Consider the following 14,063-nt stretch of genomic DNA (forward strand, 5'->3'; position numbering starts at 1 on the left):
TCCTGCAGGCACAGTATCCTCTGTGGTGTTGTGCTGCCCTGATTGAGATATCAAGCCTGCTCCTGTCAGTGAAGTACCAGGGAGAGAGAGAAATTAAGCTGTCTTTTAAACAGAGCTCCAGACAGTGGAGTGGATCTAGTTCCTCATACCAGATTCTCCATTTCGTAATCAAGCAGCTGGATTGGTGTCTGCTCTCTGGTAGATGCCAAGGACAGGCGTGTTGCAAGGGTTTAGCCAGCTGGGATTGAGGTCAGCAAGATGCCAGTCTGAGATTTCATTTAAATCTACCCAGCTGATAACACTCTTAAGGCAGGGTGGGGAAAAAAAGTGGGGGAAAAGAGGGTAAACTTGCCTTTTTGCTCAGGCTTTTCTGAAACTTTCTAGTGGGCTACCCAGCTTGAACACAGTAACTGATGATGCCTGGGAAAAAATCCACAAACTCTATTTTGGATTTTATTACAAATTTAAACTTTCCTTCTTCCCAAAACCTCAGCACTTTACAGAGTCCTCCAGATTATCATGTTAAAAACCTGATAATATCTGGATATGGTTGAGGCTGCTGGACAAGTCATCAGTATTCCAAAAAATTCAGTAGTAGTAGTGAAAGAAGCATTTACTGTGTCTGCAGGGGTGCTCAGTCTTTCAGTCCCAGTGAAATGTCCCTGACAAGCTTGTGTTTGCCATTGGAAGCTGTCATGTTGCTTTAAAACAAAAACAAATTACCCAAACCAAGAAATAACTAAGAAGGACTATATCTGTTCAAGCCTATTTATTTACAGTCACTGGTTCATTTCTCCAAGACCTTTTCAATAGAAATTTGGCCTGATGATGCTTAATGAATTGTGTGCAACACATGGGGGGATTAAAAGAAAATTACAGAACTACTTTTCTTCTTTTTCTTTTCTGTTGAAGTCTTCTAATTAAGGAGTTAATTGGGTTTTTTCCTCTGTATTTATTCAGATTAGGAGCAAAGGTTTCTACTACGGGCTCTCACTGTTGTTGAGACCTTTGGGAAGGTGTTCTATGTGATGGAAAGGCCACAGTTATGAGGGGCTGAGCACCCTTCTTTCCCCTGTTCTGGTGCTCTTTGATACCAAATGGTTCTCTGATAATTCACAGTTATTGCCAGTCTGTGTTATTGGGATGCTTTGCTGTTTAGTAGCGTAAAGTACACAAAGGAAAACGATTATTTGTGAGAAGGCACCACTTGGTAAATATTACATGTCAGTTATGGGACAGTGACAGAGCCTTTTGGCTCTTTCTTGGGTGGGCCAAACCTCTGGCTGAGCCTGCCAAAACTGGTTTTGCAAAGGGAGTCACAATTCAGGAACTGAGAGAAAAACAATGGGTCTCTAGATTAAAAGTCAAATTCTCTCTCGAGGGAGGAAATTGTAGCTGAGAAGGTGTTTGGGGAAATAAGTCTGATGAAGTCACCCATAAAATCACTTGCAACAGCCAGGTCCTGCTTGGACCACTTCACAGGAAAACAGAGCTTCTGGTGGGATGGACAAACACCTCCATGGGGTTTCTTTTCACCCTTTGCCATCACAAACATTCTCTCTCTGATCCCTCAGGAGGATGACAGCTTGTGTTTAACAGAACTAGTTCACCCTCTAAGAGGTGCAGCTGTTTGGGATATACAGTCAGAGGACAACTAATTGCTCTCCTGGTTTTATTTTTCCTTAAAGAAGTGCTGCCTGTGCCATAATTAGCTGGAGCTGCTGGGCAGAGGCTCCTGCCCTGTGCAAGGCTGCAGGCTGAGACCTGCTGAAACAGTGGTAGAACTTGTGAGCTCCTGGGGTTTACAGCTGAGGTCTGTGGGAGGTGGCTTGAAGATAAAAGGGGTGAGAGAAATGTCATATTCTTCACACACAATCTAGATGCTCAGAAGGGATCAAATCTTGTGTTTTTCCAAAAACCACACCAGTTTAATTCAGTGGGGGTCACTGAATTGTCCACTGACTGATTTGGTGCTTGGTTGGGCAGAGGGTGTCCTTCCATGCCTATAGTCCTGTTTACTGTTCAATGAAAAATCAAGAAAAGGGATGTTTTCCTCTCCTCAAGAAGCAGAACTTGGTAATCCTCATGCAGCTGAGATCTGTGGTAAAGTGCTCAGGCACTCAACCCAACCACAGGATGGTGTGAGACATTGGGTTTCTCCAAAGTATGCAAACAGCTTACACTGAAAATCTTGATCAAAAGTGCCCCAGGAAATGTCTGCTTGGACAGAAATTCTTGTCACAGTGACTGAAACCCAAGAGACCTTTTTTTCTGTGTTGTGAAATACACAGTGGGAGAGGCACACTTTGGACTTGGACCAGGAGAACCCAGGGGTGCACGTTCTGCCCACAAAGCCAAGTCCTCTACTTCCACAGCCTCACCCAATTAAAAGTATTTCCACTTCCCTCAGAAATACTTGGAGATTATCAACTTTTTTAAAAGTTTCTCTTCCTTCTAATGCTTGCCTGGCCTCTTGTGTTTTGCTTCATCTCTGTGCCAGAATGGCAGAATGGTTCCCTTCTTCAGGAAATGCTTAACTCCCAAAAGAGGACCAGTTGTTTTTATGACAGCTCGAAGAGGGAAGTGGGATTTAAAAAGAAAAGAAAATCAAGATCTGGGTAAATATTTTCCAGTTGGTCTCACAGTCTAGGAAGCATGTTCAGACACTGTTTCATCAGTTCTTGGCTGTGCAAATCCCTCCTGGATGGACTCACTCATCCTCTTAGGCGATGAAAGGATGCTGAACCCCGGGAGAGCTGCGTCCTTTGGCTCTGCGCAGAGCCTTGGCTGGATGCAGAGACTCCCCAGAGTGCGGGCCGGGCTTTCTGCATCCCCTGCAGGGGGGCTGTGGGGAGGAGGGCACAGATGGAGTGGGCACTCGGCAGGAATGGCAGAGCTCTCTCCTGCTGTGCTGCGTGGGCCCTCCCAGGAGCAGCCTGGGAATGAAGTGAGTTTGGTGCATATCTGCTGATTCCTAACCATCCTGGAGCCAGCATTTCCCCTGGTGTGTGCAAAACCTCAAGGTAAAAGGCCTTACACTCACTATTATTATTACTATTTATAGTAATATTACTATAAGTATATATATATGAATATATAATATATATTATATAACGATATGTATATATATATATATAAAGTAATCTATAACTATAAGTATATATATAAAATATGTATTATTATTTATTAATTACTACTATTTATTTACTATTATTATTTAGCACTTTTATTGTATTGTAATTAGGAAATCATTTGCTTCTGATGGTAATAGCATGAATTATAACATCTCACCCTTCTCATGAGACTGAAAATAAAATAATATTTTTTTTTAAATCCCTCTGTTGCCCCATCTCTGGGTCAGGAAAAGACTTAATCCAGCAATTTACTACTTAAGAAATCTAATATCATATTAATTTCTAGTAAATATGTTAGCTTGAGGAAGGAGAAGTGTCATTCTGATAAACTTGTTGATTGAGGACATACCATGATATGGGTAGAAAGAAGAAGATAAGGAAGGAGCTATGCAGACAAAGCCTTGGGTGCAGGGATGTGGGTGAGCAGCTGCACCTGTTCTTATTATTTCTGAGTAATACCAGTGACCCTTTCACACTCTTGAGAATGGGTTTGTGAGAGAGTTCTCAGATAACATTTATTTCACTGTTGCTTATCTGGATCTCAGGGTGGTGTGTGTTTAATTGTAGACTGATGACAAAATAATCCTCCAGTAGAATGCCTTACCTATATCTTCCCTGGGTATCTCTGGTTTGGTTTGAGGGGGTGAGGGTAAACACTGGGTTCTTTTACTTACTGTGTGTTTGGTTTTCACAATCACTCTCTTCTTAATGTTTTTATAAGGACAGTTCTTCAGAATTCCTTCCTTCTCTTTTGTCACCTGGATAAAGATATGTTTCTTTGGTCTTTTAATTTTGATTTCAAGCTTTCATTCATTTTATAGAGGATTTTTTGTGCCTTGAGTAAGAGAATATTTTATATCCTTGCTTTTCCAGAAGTGCTTGGGGTTTTTTTTATAATTCACTAAAGTAATTTGAACTATGCCTTCTTTAAGATCTTTACACTGTAGGTTTATTAAATTACATTTCATACATATTTCCATATAAACTTACCTAGAGATTTGTGTTTTCCCATTTATAACTCAAAACCAAGGCAGTTCCCTGTTTAGTTTCTTTCAGCAATTCCCAAAATACAAAGCTGTTTCTTCCTGAGTAGGAATTTAGTATTTATTACTCATTGGAGCAGCTTTTTTGTATTCATGTTTTTAAAACCACTTGCTCATTTTAGAAGCCCTTCTACTGACTCATGTTCCTCCACTCCCAAATCTCTCTTGCTCTTAAGTAGTTTATTTTTGGTGGGGTTTTTATTAGGGAAGTTTTACACAATTGAGCTTATTCAAGTGTTCCTTTAAGTGCTGTGCAAATGCCTTGTGCTGTGAACCCTGATGTTGTTGTGGAAAGGTGTAGTCTTAATGTTCAAACTCCTGCACTTTTTATTATCAGAGTAGATTCAAGATAGCTGCTAGTACAAAATCTCTCATTGTATTAAACTGTAATTTTGTGTAGTTGTAACTATGAAAATAATTGTGTAGTTATAAATACAAAAATAACACATTGCTGCCTGGTTTCTCTGTCTTTTTTAAACTGTAGTGTGGTCTTGGGGTAGTAAATGTTGTGTTAACATGGTATATTTGAAATTACAGGGATCTGGGGATGCACAGGGAATATTTCTGGCATTTGACAGCTTTAAGTATCACTTAAACATCCCTCCCCACGACTTCCTTCTGCCTGGTTCATCCCAGCCATTGTAACATTTAATGTGGGCTATAGGCTAATGCTGCACAGCTGAATATTTATGAACCAACACAAGATAATTACTGTAATATCTGAAGCCAATAAAATTATACTGATCTGTTTTTAATTCCATTTAACGGACAGTGTCTCCATGCAAGTAGTTGCACTCATTTCAGCATTGACCTGTGATTTTCATGTGTTTAATCCCCACACCACTTTGTCAGAATCCAAAAATTCACATGCAGTGGGATGAATGAGGATATTTATATTTGTAGGAGCTCTTTTCTGACTCATGAAATCACGGCAAGTGACTGGCAGGGTGTTATGTTCCTTTTTGCCATTTTTGTAGCCTGTATCTGTGGGACTGTTCGGCTGTTGTACTTTGTGCTGCTTGTGCAGAGCAGTCTGACAGCTGGAGCATGCAGGAACATTATCTGTGATTACCTTGATCATGAGAAATTATTGCAGGGGAATTATCTGAGGAGAGGGTAATCGTGTCCTGGAGACTTCTTGTCTCCTGTGTTTTCTTAGCAGGGAGAGAAGCCTTTGAAGAGATGCAGCTTTCTCAGAGGCAGCCAAAGAGTGGAAGTGTGGAGATTAGGAGAAAGGACTCCCAGTGAAGTAAAGCTCTGGGGTTTTGGTGGGAGAAGCTTTTCCTTTGATAACAGGCCAGACAGGGTCGAAAAGAGGTGGCTGGAGGAGGAAAAACAGTCTTTGCTTTCCAAAGGAGAAGCTGTGTCTGGAGCAGGCGGGTTTGGAGTCTCTGACAAAGCTCTGTGTTCCAGCTGTGGAGTCTCCAGAAAGAGAAGCTTGGGCTGTGAGACCCAACAGGGAAGGATGTCCTGGAGGGCAGCGGGAGATGCTCACAGCCCAGGGCTGTCTGAGGGATGTCAGCGCCTTCCCCACAGCCCAGGAGGGGCCCAGACTGGTCCTTGCCAATCCCCTTGAGGGCTCAGCAAGCCCAAGCTTGGGAAGTGTGAAAGAAACTGTGTTAGACTCTTCTCAAAATTCTGTGTTCTTCTTCAAGACAGCCCTAAATCGCAGCTGCCAGAGGGTACTGAAAAGGGAAGTGTACCCAGTGGTTCAGCTCCAGCTAAGCTTATTTGACACTGGAAATGGGAGCCTTAACTCCTCCTGACACACACACATTTGGGGCCTGCAGTGAGAGGGGAACTCCTCCAGGCAGAGCTCCCTGGTTTGCATTTGCACAGATGCTGCCCTGCCTGTGATGGAGCTTGGCGCGAGATGAGAATTGCCTGCATGCTCACACAGCGAGAGCTTCCGAGGCACATTGACCCTTTTTTACTTAAAATAACAAACCCAAAGCAAAGTATTTGGGTTTTAGGCCTTTGGTTTTCTTCCAAATAACGAATGGTGCAGATTTGCAGTGCTAACAGTATGTGATTTAGGACTCAAAGCAATGGCATTTTAGATGTAAACATGTGCAAGATTATCTCTGTGCACTTATTTATGCCATTACTTTGCTATAGAGTTACTTGATTGCCTGCTTTAACTAATTAACTTGTGTTATCATTTAGCCTTATGCTTTCTGTTGTGATACTTTCTCTGTGTAGTTACTCAAGAGACTCTTTAGACTCTTCTGAAATAAATACTTCATAATCCTGTAAAACATCACTTGTTTAAAGGAAGCTGTTTATGTAAACAATAGGCTAATGCATGAAACTCTTGACATGTTAGCATCAAAACCAACTGTCTCTCCTTTCCTCTTTCTCTGAGGAGAGCTGAAGCTTGACATCTGCTCTTCTGTGGGTGAGGGAGCTTTTTACAACTTACGGGACCGCTTGTTCATATGAAGTTAAAAAATGTTTCCTACAGAGAAGGTGATAGAAAAAAATTACCAAAGCAACTTCTTAAAAAAGCTCATGTTTTGGAGAGAAGGCATTCCCTGTCTTTGCGTCTTGTGGGGAATAAGCTGGTCATTTCAATCTGTGCATTCTGGTATAGAAGATCTTTCTCAAAACATGGGAATTTAATAAGGACATGTAGTGATAGGATATGAGGTTAAGTCTTTAAACTGAAAGAGGGTGGGTTTGGTTTCCATATTCAGAAGAGATTCTTCCCTGTGAGGGTGATGAGGCCCTGGCACAGGGTGCCCAGAGAGGCTGTGGGTGCCCCATCTCTGGGAGCATCCATGGCCAGATCAGGGCTTGGGGCAACCTGGTCCAGTCAAAGGTGTCACTGTCCATGGCAGGGGTGGAACAAAATTATCTTTAAGATCCCTTTCAATCCAAACCATTCTGGAGTTCTATGGTTCTATGAAAAACCACTTGTCTGGAAGCTGCTGCTGAGAGAGCCAGATGAGTGACAGTGATGTGTGAGAACAGGAGTGAGCAAAGCCACTGCTGCAGTCAAATGCATTTATTTGTGTCAGCTGTCACCACACATTGCTATTGATGCTGTCTGTAGGTTTGAGACATAGGGGAGCAGAATTACGTGGTTTTTTTGAGGTTTGAATTCTATTTCCTGAGATTTGTTAATTGTGCAATGATCTCTGATTCTTTTAGCCCTTCCTTGCCAAAGACAAATCCCTCTTTCTAAAACGTGCAAGAAGGTGCTCTGGCAAGTCCAACAACAAGTTGTAAGCAGACCTTTTATGTCTGAATTCAGCTGCTTTTGCATGTTTTACTATATAAATAAAACTTTAAAAACTATAAAAGTTTCTTTCCTGGGAGCTTTCCTGTATCCCTTATTCTGACCGATCCCAAGTAAAATCTTCTGAGACTATCAGATATTTCTGTGATAATATGCTCAGAGTTTTAGCTGCACCTCACTCATCCTAAGATGAGTTGCTGTAGATTTCTTCTACTTCCACCTATGAATTTACAACCCATTTTCATAGAAAAACCAGTAGCCCTTTTGATGTAGATACTCTTAAAAGCAGTTTTCCTCTAGCAGTCATTTAGTGACACAGATGCTTTGGCAGGCAGGCTTGGCAGGTTTTGACACAGTACTACAAAAAAATCTACCAAACTCCAAACTCTTGCAGGGTGTCTCCATCTCCCTTCTCTCTCCTATTAGTTGTGGCTGCACAAGAAGAGGCTTTGTTGGCAGCGCAGATCCAGGCAGTGGCCCTGAGAACACTGCCTGTGAAGGGAAGAAGGTGAACACACAGATCCAAACAGCTCCCAGTTGCCTTCAGTTATCTCCCACTCATGCTTTTTTTAACATTACTGATGGGCTATTTTGGCTGTGTCCTGTATAAATAGCCTCTCTCAGTCACCACTTCCTCTGCCAGCTTTGTGAAGCAGTGGATCCTTGCATGCCTGATGTACTGTGGTGTGCTTGTGCAGGCTGGGCTGGCTGAGCGCGTGGTGCTCAGCAAGGGGAGGATTCTGGCTGCCTGTGGTTTATTTGTAGGTTTCCTGTCAGCCCTCCTGTAGCTGATAAAATGTGTGGTTCAAGCCACTGATGTCTTGTATGATAGCCTGTTCCTTTATTGACATAGTACTTAAATGATACTGAGACTGACTCTTACAGAAATTAGGATGAAGTTTTGAAAAGGAGTGAGGAAAGAAGGGATAAGTTTTCAATCTGTTGTGGCAGAGACAAACGGTCCTGATTTTGGTTTTCATTATTTCCAACTGTGACTCCCACCCCCACTTGCATGTGCAGCTGTTGTGATAATTTGGCTCTTTATGGTAAAACAGTGTTAGGGCTGACCTGTGTTGGTAAAAGCCTTTCAGTCCAGGAGAGTGTTGATACCCTGGCAGGTGAGACCCTTTTGCCTTTGTGGGGTTGGGCATCAAGAGGTTTGTATATCTTTTCTATGTCTTTTGTCTATCTTTTATTGTTACTGCATAATCTCAAGAAAATGTCTGGGGCAGTCACCTTGGGTCTGTGATTAATACTAAGGAAAGAGCAAACCAAGACATGTCAGGAAAAGGTGGTGCAAAATTTTCTGCATCTTGGCAGTGCAGAGACAAATCCTGAAACATCCAAAATCAGGCTGGTGCCCTCCTACACACCCACGTGCTGCTGAGCACAGGCCAGGGCTGGGGAGCTGGGGCTGCTGTGGGGTGCTATGTCTGCTGATGCTGTTGTCCCCCTCGTCACACAGACACTGCTGTGGCTGCTGTGTTCACTGCTTTAGCTGTGCTAACAAGGTATTTTCAGCTGGACCCACAGCAGGAGGGAGGAGGCTCCACCAAACTTGCCCAAGGAGCTCATTATAATGGCAGTTCCTCAGCTCCTGCTTGGATATACTCTAAAAGGGGAAGACTTCTTTCCAGGAAATCTATTTTCCCTTCTTCATTGTGGAGTTTCTTTTGAGCTTTCTGTCTATATGCCTATAAAGAGAAGTGAAGGCCCTAAATATAATTGTAAAATGCATTGTTATTTTTTCTGGGGGGAATGATATGTGTTGAGCAGGAGTTTTGAGTTACTTTGACAAAAGACATGAATGGCTCAAATGTACTAACTGAAAAATTTCTGTTTGCACAGAACCAAAGCAATTTATTGGGTGCATATGTAGCATCTTGTAGAGCCAGCAGCCACCAAATGCAGGAGCCTGGCTGTGCTGTGCAGCATATGTACCCAGACTTGTGACACCTTCCTACTGTTACTGTGGAAACTATAATTTCCAGCACAGCCCTGAAACGGGGGGGGTTTATCTGCAAAAGGGGACAAGGTCTGCAGATGAGAAAGAAATACTCCTGTGCAGTGTGAAGCCAGCTGGGGCACTAACTGTGCTGGATTTGCATGGTTGTGCTTGATGTGGAATTGCATGTTCAAATGGATGCTGATGTGCTCGTTGTAATTTTAATGGTAAAAATCCAGGTGGGTGTGTTGTAAATGCAGTGAGACATATGGACCTAAGGAGACTTATGCTGAGAAGTGGAAACTAGGGAACACAGGGGAAAGAAAAAACATCCTTAGAATCAGACATTTCTGAATGATCAGGTATGCAGGAGAGGAAAAGTGACAGCAGAGAGACTCATCAGACTCTCCCTCCCTGCCCCCAACAGGCCCAGCCTGAATTAAAAACACATACAGCAATCTCCACTCTGAATAACTTCTGCATGGCTATATAATTTCAAAGAGAAATGCATTCAGGGTGATGATAGGTTTTGTCTACATCTGTAATGTCTCATTTGTCTTTGGATACCCAACAGCCTTCGCTTTGTTTATTCAGAGCTAAGCAAACATGAAGCTGAATGTACTTTCCAATGATCAATGTAAATCAACGTGAAAAATGGAAATCATTATAAAACATACACACACATATATATTTAGTGAGCTTTGCTAGATTGATTGCTCCTAAACCTAGAGCTTGGCTGCTCTTACGTGCAGAGAATTCACAAAGAGACAGCCATAGCCCAGGGATAGTGAAGTGTGGTCACTGATGGATAAAATAAAATTCATGTCTGTTTGCATTTTAATGGATTTTAATCACATGAGAGTTTGGGGGAAAAAAATAGATTTTTTTTTTTCTTTTCATCATTGTGTCTGACTGCTTCAGGGCTAACAAAAGTGGTCCCAGGTACTGAAGAACCATTTTCAGTTCTTGTGCTGTTGTTAAAAAAGGCTTTTGCAAAGACAAGGGATGTGCACAATCATCATTAGTCACTGAGACCAGAACAAATACTACTGGTCTGTAGATGTGGCAAGGAAAGCAGAGCTGGAAGTTTTTGGCAAAGTAGTGAGTGGGAAATGAGCAAGATGCCATGGATGGTTTTTATCATTAGAGATTTACAAAAATAAGCTTGACATCCATCAGGGGTTGGGGGGTAGGGTACCATCCAGCTCTAACCATGTGGAAGCAGCACCATCTGTGTCTGGCAAACTAGAACTCTTGAAGAAAGGGAGTTGTTCCTTAGTCTTTCACTCTTTGGGGCTGCCCCTCATCTGTTTGCCATTCCTGCTCTCTGTGACATGATCTTCATACGTATTTTCAACATTCTTGCTTTGTGCTGCTGGCAGGGACCAGATCTGCCCAGTTCACCACTCCTTCCTGCTGGCCCTGCTGCTACTGCCTCATTCCTGCCTTGTCAGCTGCTTGTTTCCTCTGGAACTCCATCCCTCCAATTCCACATTGGGTGAGATTTAGCCCTCAACCCCCAGAAATAATTTTTTGTTCAGGAGCACCATTACTTAGGCAGCTAAGCCAGGTATTTTGTGCTAATAGTCTCACAAAAAAAAAAAAAAAAAAAAAAGGAATTAAAAAAAGAGGAGCAGTTTGTCTAAAATGCCAAGCTGTTTTATGAAGGACACAAAATAGAGAAGCTGAAGCTTTTTGCCCCGGATTTTCTTTTGTTGTGTCACTAAGTGGGATGTTTGTGTCTGTTTATACTCTGATTTCTTGTGTGTTTTGAAATCTCATTGTACTCAGTGGTGGAAAGTTGGCTGCTTAAGTAAAGGCATGTTAAGGACAGCTCTCTACAGTAGCTGGAAGGAAATGCTTCTCAAATGCATTGTCCAAGTTGGTGCTAGTTAATAGTCTCCTGGGTATGTGAACTTTCCTTGGCTCCTCCACCCATCTTCTGGCAGCAAACGGAATTCTTAGCATTTCAATTTAAAAATAAAATAATTAATAAAAATCCGTGCTGTCCTTCTAAATTGTTTCCCAATAGGAGTGAAATGTAATTCAGTAATAATTCATTAAATCACTTGTGTGGGTTGATTATTCCTATTGGAAAGGGGATCCCCACAAAACAGCAACATAAAGGAAATCTCTTCAAAATATTGTAATTATTGTGTTTCTATAAAAATTCCCCTCTCCTTTTCCTCCAGTCTGGTTGGGTTTACTGTTATGAGATGCAATTGCTCAGCAGGACTGCTAATTAGATGTTACCAGGCCTGTTTCTGCAAGGTTGTGACCTATAAATTTCTCTTTAGCATTGCTGTAGGACAGACATTTCCTCTCCACTGGTTATTATTTATCCTTGCTGAGTTTGTGTTCGCCTTCTAGGATTTTGGAGAGGAGTACCTTTCAGATAGAAGGGGGTTTGTGTTTGCCCTGGGAGCTCTGTACTGTCAGTTTGCAAAGCATTCAGAAGGGAGGACGTTTGGGGACAAGTGCATGTTGGTGCTTAGGCATTAGATGTTAATATAAATTAAAATATAATTTAAAATATAAATTTTTAGGTATAAAAATCCATCTTGAAAATACAAATCAGCTAAAAAGCAGTGTAATGAAGAACAAAAGGTTTGGCCTTCATGAGCTTTAAATTTTACAAGTGTTGAAGAACAGAGCAGGAGTAAGGAGGAAGAAAGTGAGAAGGTGAGGGCTCAAGGGCAGTGAGTATTTGGGTGAGGATGTGGCCTTTGTTCATCACAGCCTGAGCTACTGGAAGGAGAAGGAAACATTGAGTAGAGGGAAAACCCGGCTGAAGAATACCTGCAATGCTGCACCCTGCCTCCAGATCCTTTTAATTAGCCAGCCCATGCTCAAAGGATGCATTAATCATGCTGCTTGGGGTTTGCCAAAGCGTGGGGAGCCTGCTCCACCTGTCCAGGTGGTACCTCAGGAGCCTGGAGCTCAGCATGGCACGAATGTCCAAACAGGCTGGCCTGCAGGAAACGTCCTTCCCCTGGCAGAGGGTTAGCTCACACTGGCAGTTCTCTGCCTGGCACTGTCACTTCTTCCTTGTTGCCTCTTTCTTTCACAGCTGGCTTCCCACAGCACAGAATCCCACTGTGGTTGGGGTTGGATGGGATCTTAAAGATCCTTCAGTCCCAGCCCTGTGCTGTGGGCAAGGACATCTTCCTCTAGACTGGATTGCTCCAAGCCCTGTCCCTGGTTTTTGAAACTTCCACACAGCTTCTCCAGGCAATATCATGCAGAGTAAGCAAGAAGAAAGAAATCACCCTCTGTATTCTGAAATTTTGGAACAAAATGAAGCTTGGTTTGCCAATCCTGATGCTGTGTGGTAATGAGGAGAGCAAAGCACTCTGAGTCAGGAGGTGCCTGAGCCCTGATGCCAGCCTGCAGCTCAGTGTCCTGCTTTGACCATCTTGGTGGTGACCTCCTTATGCTGAACCAAAGGGGATTTTTCTCCCCAAGGCAGTTTCCCTCCCTAAACCAGATGCAGTAGCTGGGTTAAATTACACAGGGAAACCAACCTCACATAGCCTCTAACTGAAGGTTCAAGGGTAGAGCTGATGAAAGAGGTACTACAGGTCATTGCCATAGTGCATTAAAAGTGGGATTCAGGTTATTTGCCACAAGATATCTCTTTGCATAAATGTAAATATGGCTCAGGATTCCCATTGCATCTTTATAAAATCCAGTCTCCTTCCTCTATAAAGTTTTGTGCCATTCTCAGTAACGATGAAAAAAGTCCCATCTTTTGAATATTAGTGTTGATTTACTGACATACAGGAAGGCTTTTCAGATGTTAATGAGGAGTGTTCTGGTGCTTTTGCTTTTAAGTAGGTCAAATCAACAAATTTATGTATAATAACCTGGTGGTTCCAGGTTCTTCTGAAAACATTTTGAAGATGCCAGAAGGAAGCAGAGTGGGTCTGTCTAAATAGCAGAGGGAGTACTGCAGGGCTTCTTGTACATGATATTTGAATCCCTTGAGGGGGTCCCTTAGTCATTTGTTTTAAGTAGTTAAAATACAAAAGCTAACTTTAGCCTATATGCCTGAATGACCTGCAAAATATGCGAAACCATGCACATTATTGCAGCAGATTTTAGTGTCCTGTGAAGTCTCCCTTTGACAAGGGAAATAAACTTCCCTCTATGAGACAGCAGCAGTGCTCACAAGTCCTCTTTTCCCCATAGTCTGTTGAGGCAAGAAAAAGCCCAAACCCAAAAGAGGCATCTGATAATTTGTGTGTCTACCCAGAAACAGTCAAGAAACATTCAGGCTGAAAATAGCTAAAATTGTACGTCAGCAACTGGCTGTGCAGTGGTGGCAGGGTGAGCAAGTGTTTAAAGCATCATGTGAGATTTTCAAGGCTTTTTTGTAATATGTTATTCTTTATTTCTCCGTTATTCTTTCTTGTCATGAACACCACCTCACACAGGGAGGGTTGGTTTGAGATTACATAGGGTGTGTTTCTCTTTCAGAGCTGGGGAGTTCAGCCATCCTGCCATTGCTCTGAGAAATGAAGCTTATAGGCTGACATCAGTGACAAGGAAAATACCTGCTTTCTAGAAATAAAGCCAAAGGTGAAAGCTTCTAAAAGAGACAGCCTGCATGGTGTAGTTCAGGCTGCAGGGAAAGACAGCCTGCTTGGTTTTCAGTTGTTCATCTGGAGCTTGTTGTGGGCACTATCTCATCACTGCTC

General features: G+C 42.4%; 1 protein-coding gene across 10 annotated transcripts in view; it reads left to right on the forward strand.

The window, feature by feature from the left end:
• RASAL2 (RAS protein activator like 2) overlaps positions 1-14,063 on the forward strand; it is a 163,783-nt gene that overhangs the window by 57,755 nt on the left and 91,965 nt on the right. The window contains exon 1 of one of the 10 annotated variants that reach the window (XM_026795374.2): positions 370-3,023. The exons of the other annotated variants lie outside the window; for them this stretch is intronic. The gene's annotated coding sequence lies outside the window, so the exon portion shown is untranslated. Of the gene's footprint in view, positions 1-369; positions 3,024-14,063 lie in introns of those variants that run through there. 10 annotated transcript variants of the gene reach the window in all.

Source organism: Zonotrichia albicollis, chromosome 8, assembly GCF_047830755.1.
Source record: "Zonotrichia albicollis isolate bZonAlb1 chromosome 8, bZonAlb1.hap1, whole genome shotgun sequence".
NCBI classification, from domain to species: Eukaryota; Metazoa; Chordata; class Aves; order Passeriformes; family Passerellidae; genus Zonotrichia; species Zonotrichia albicollis.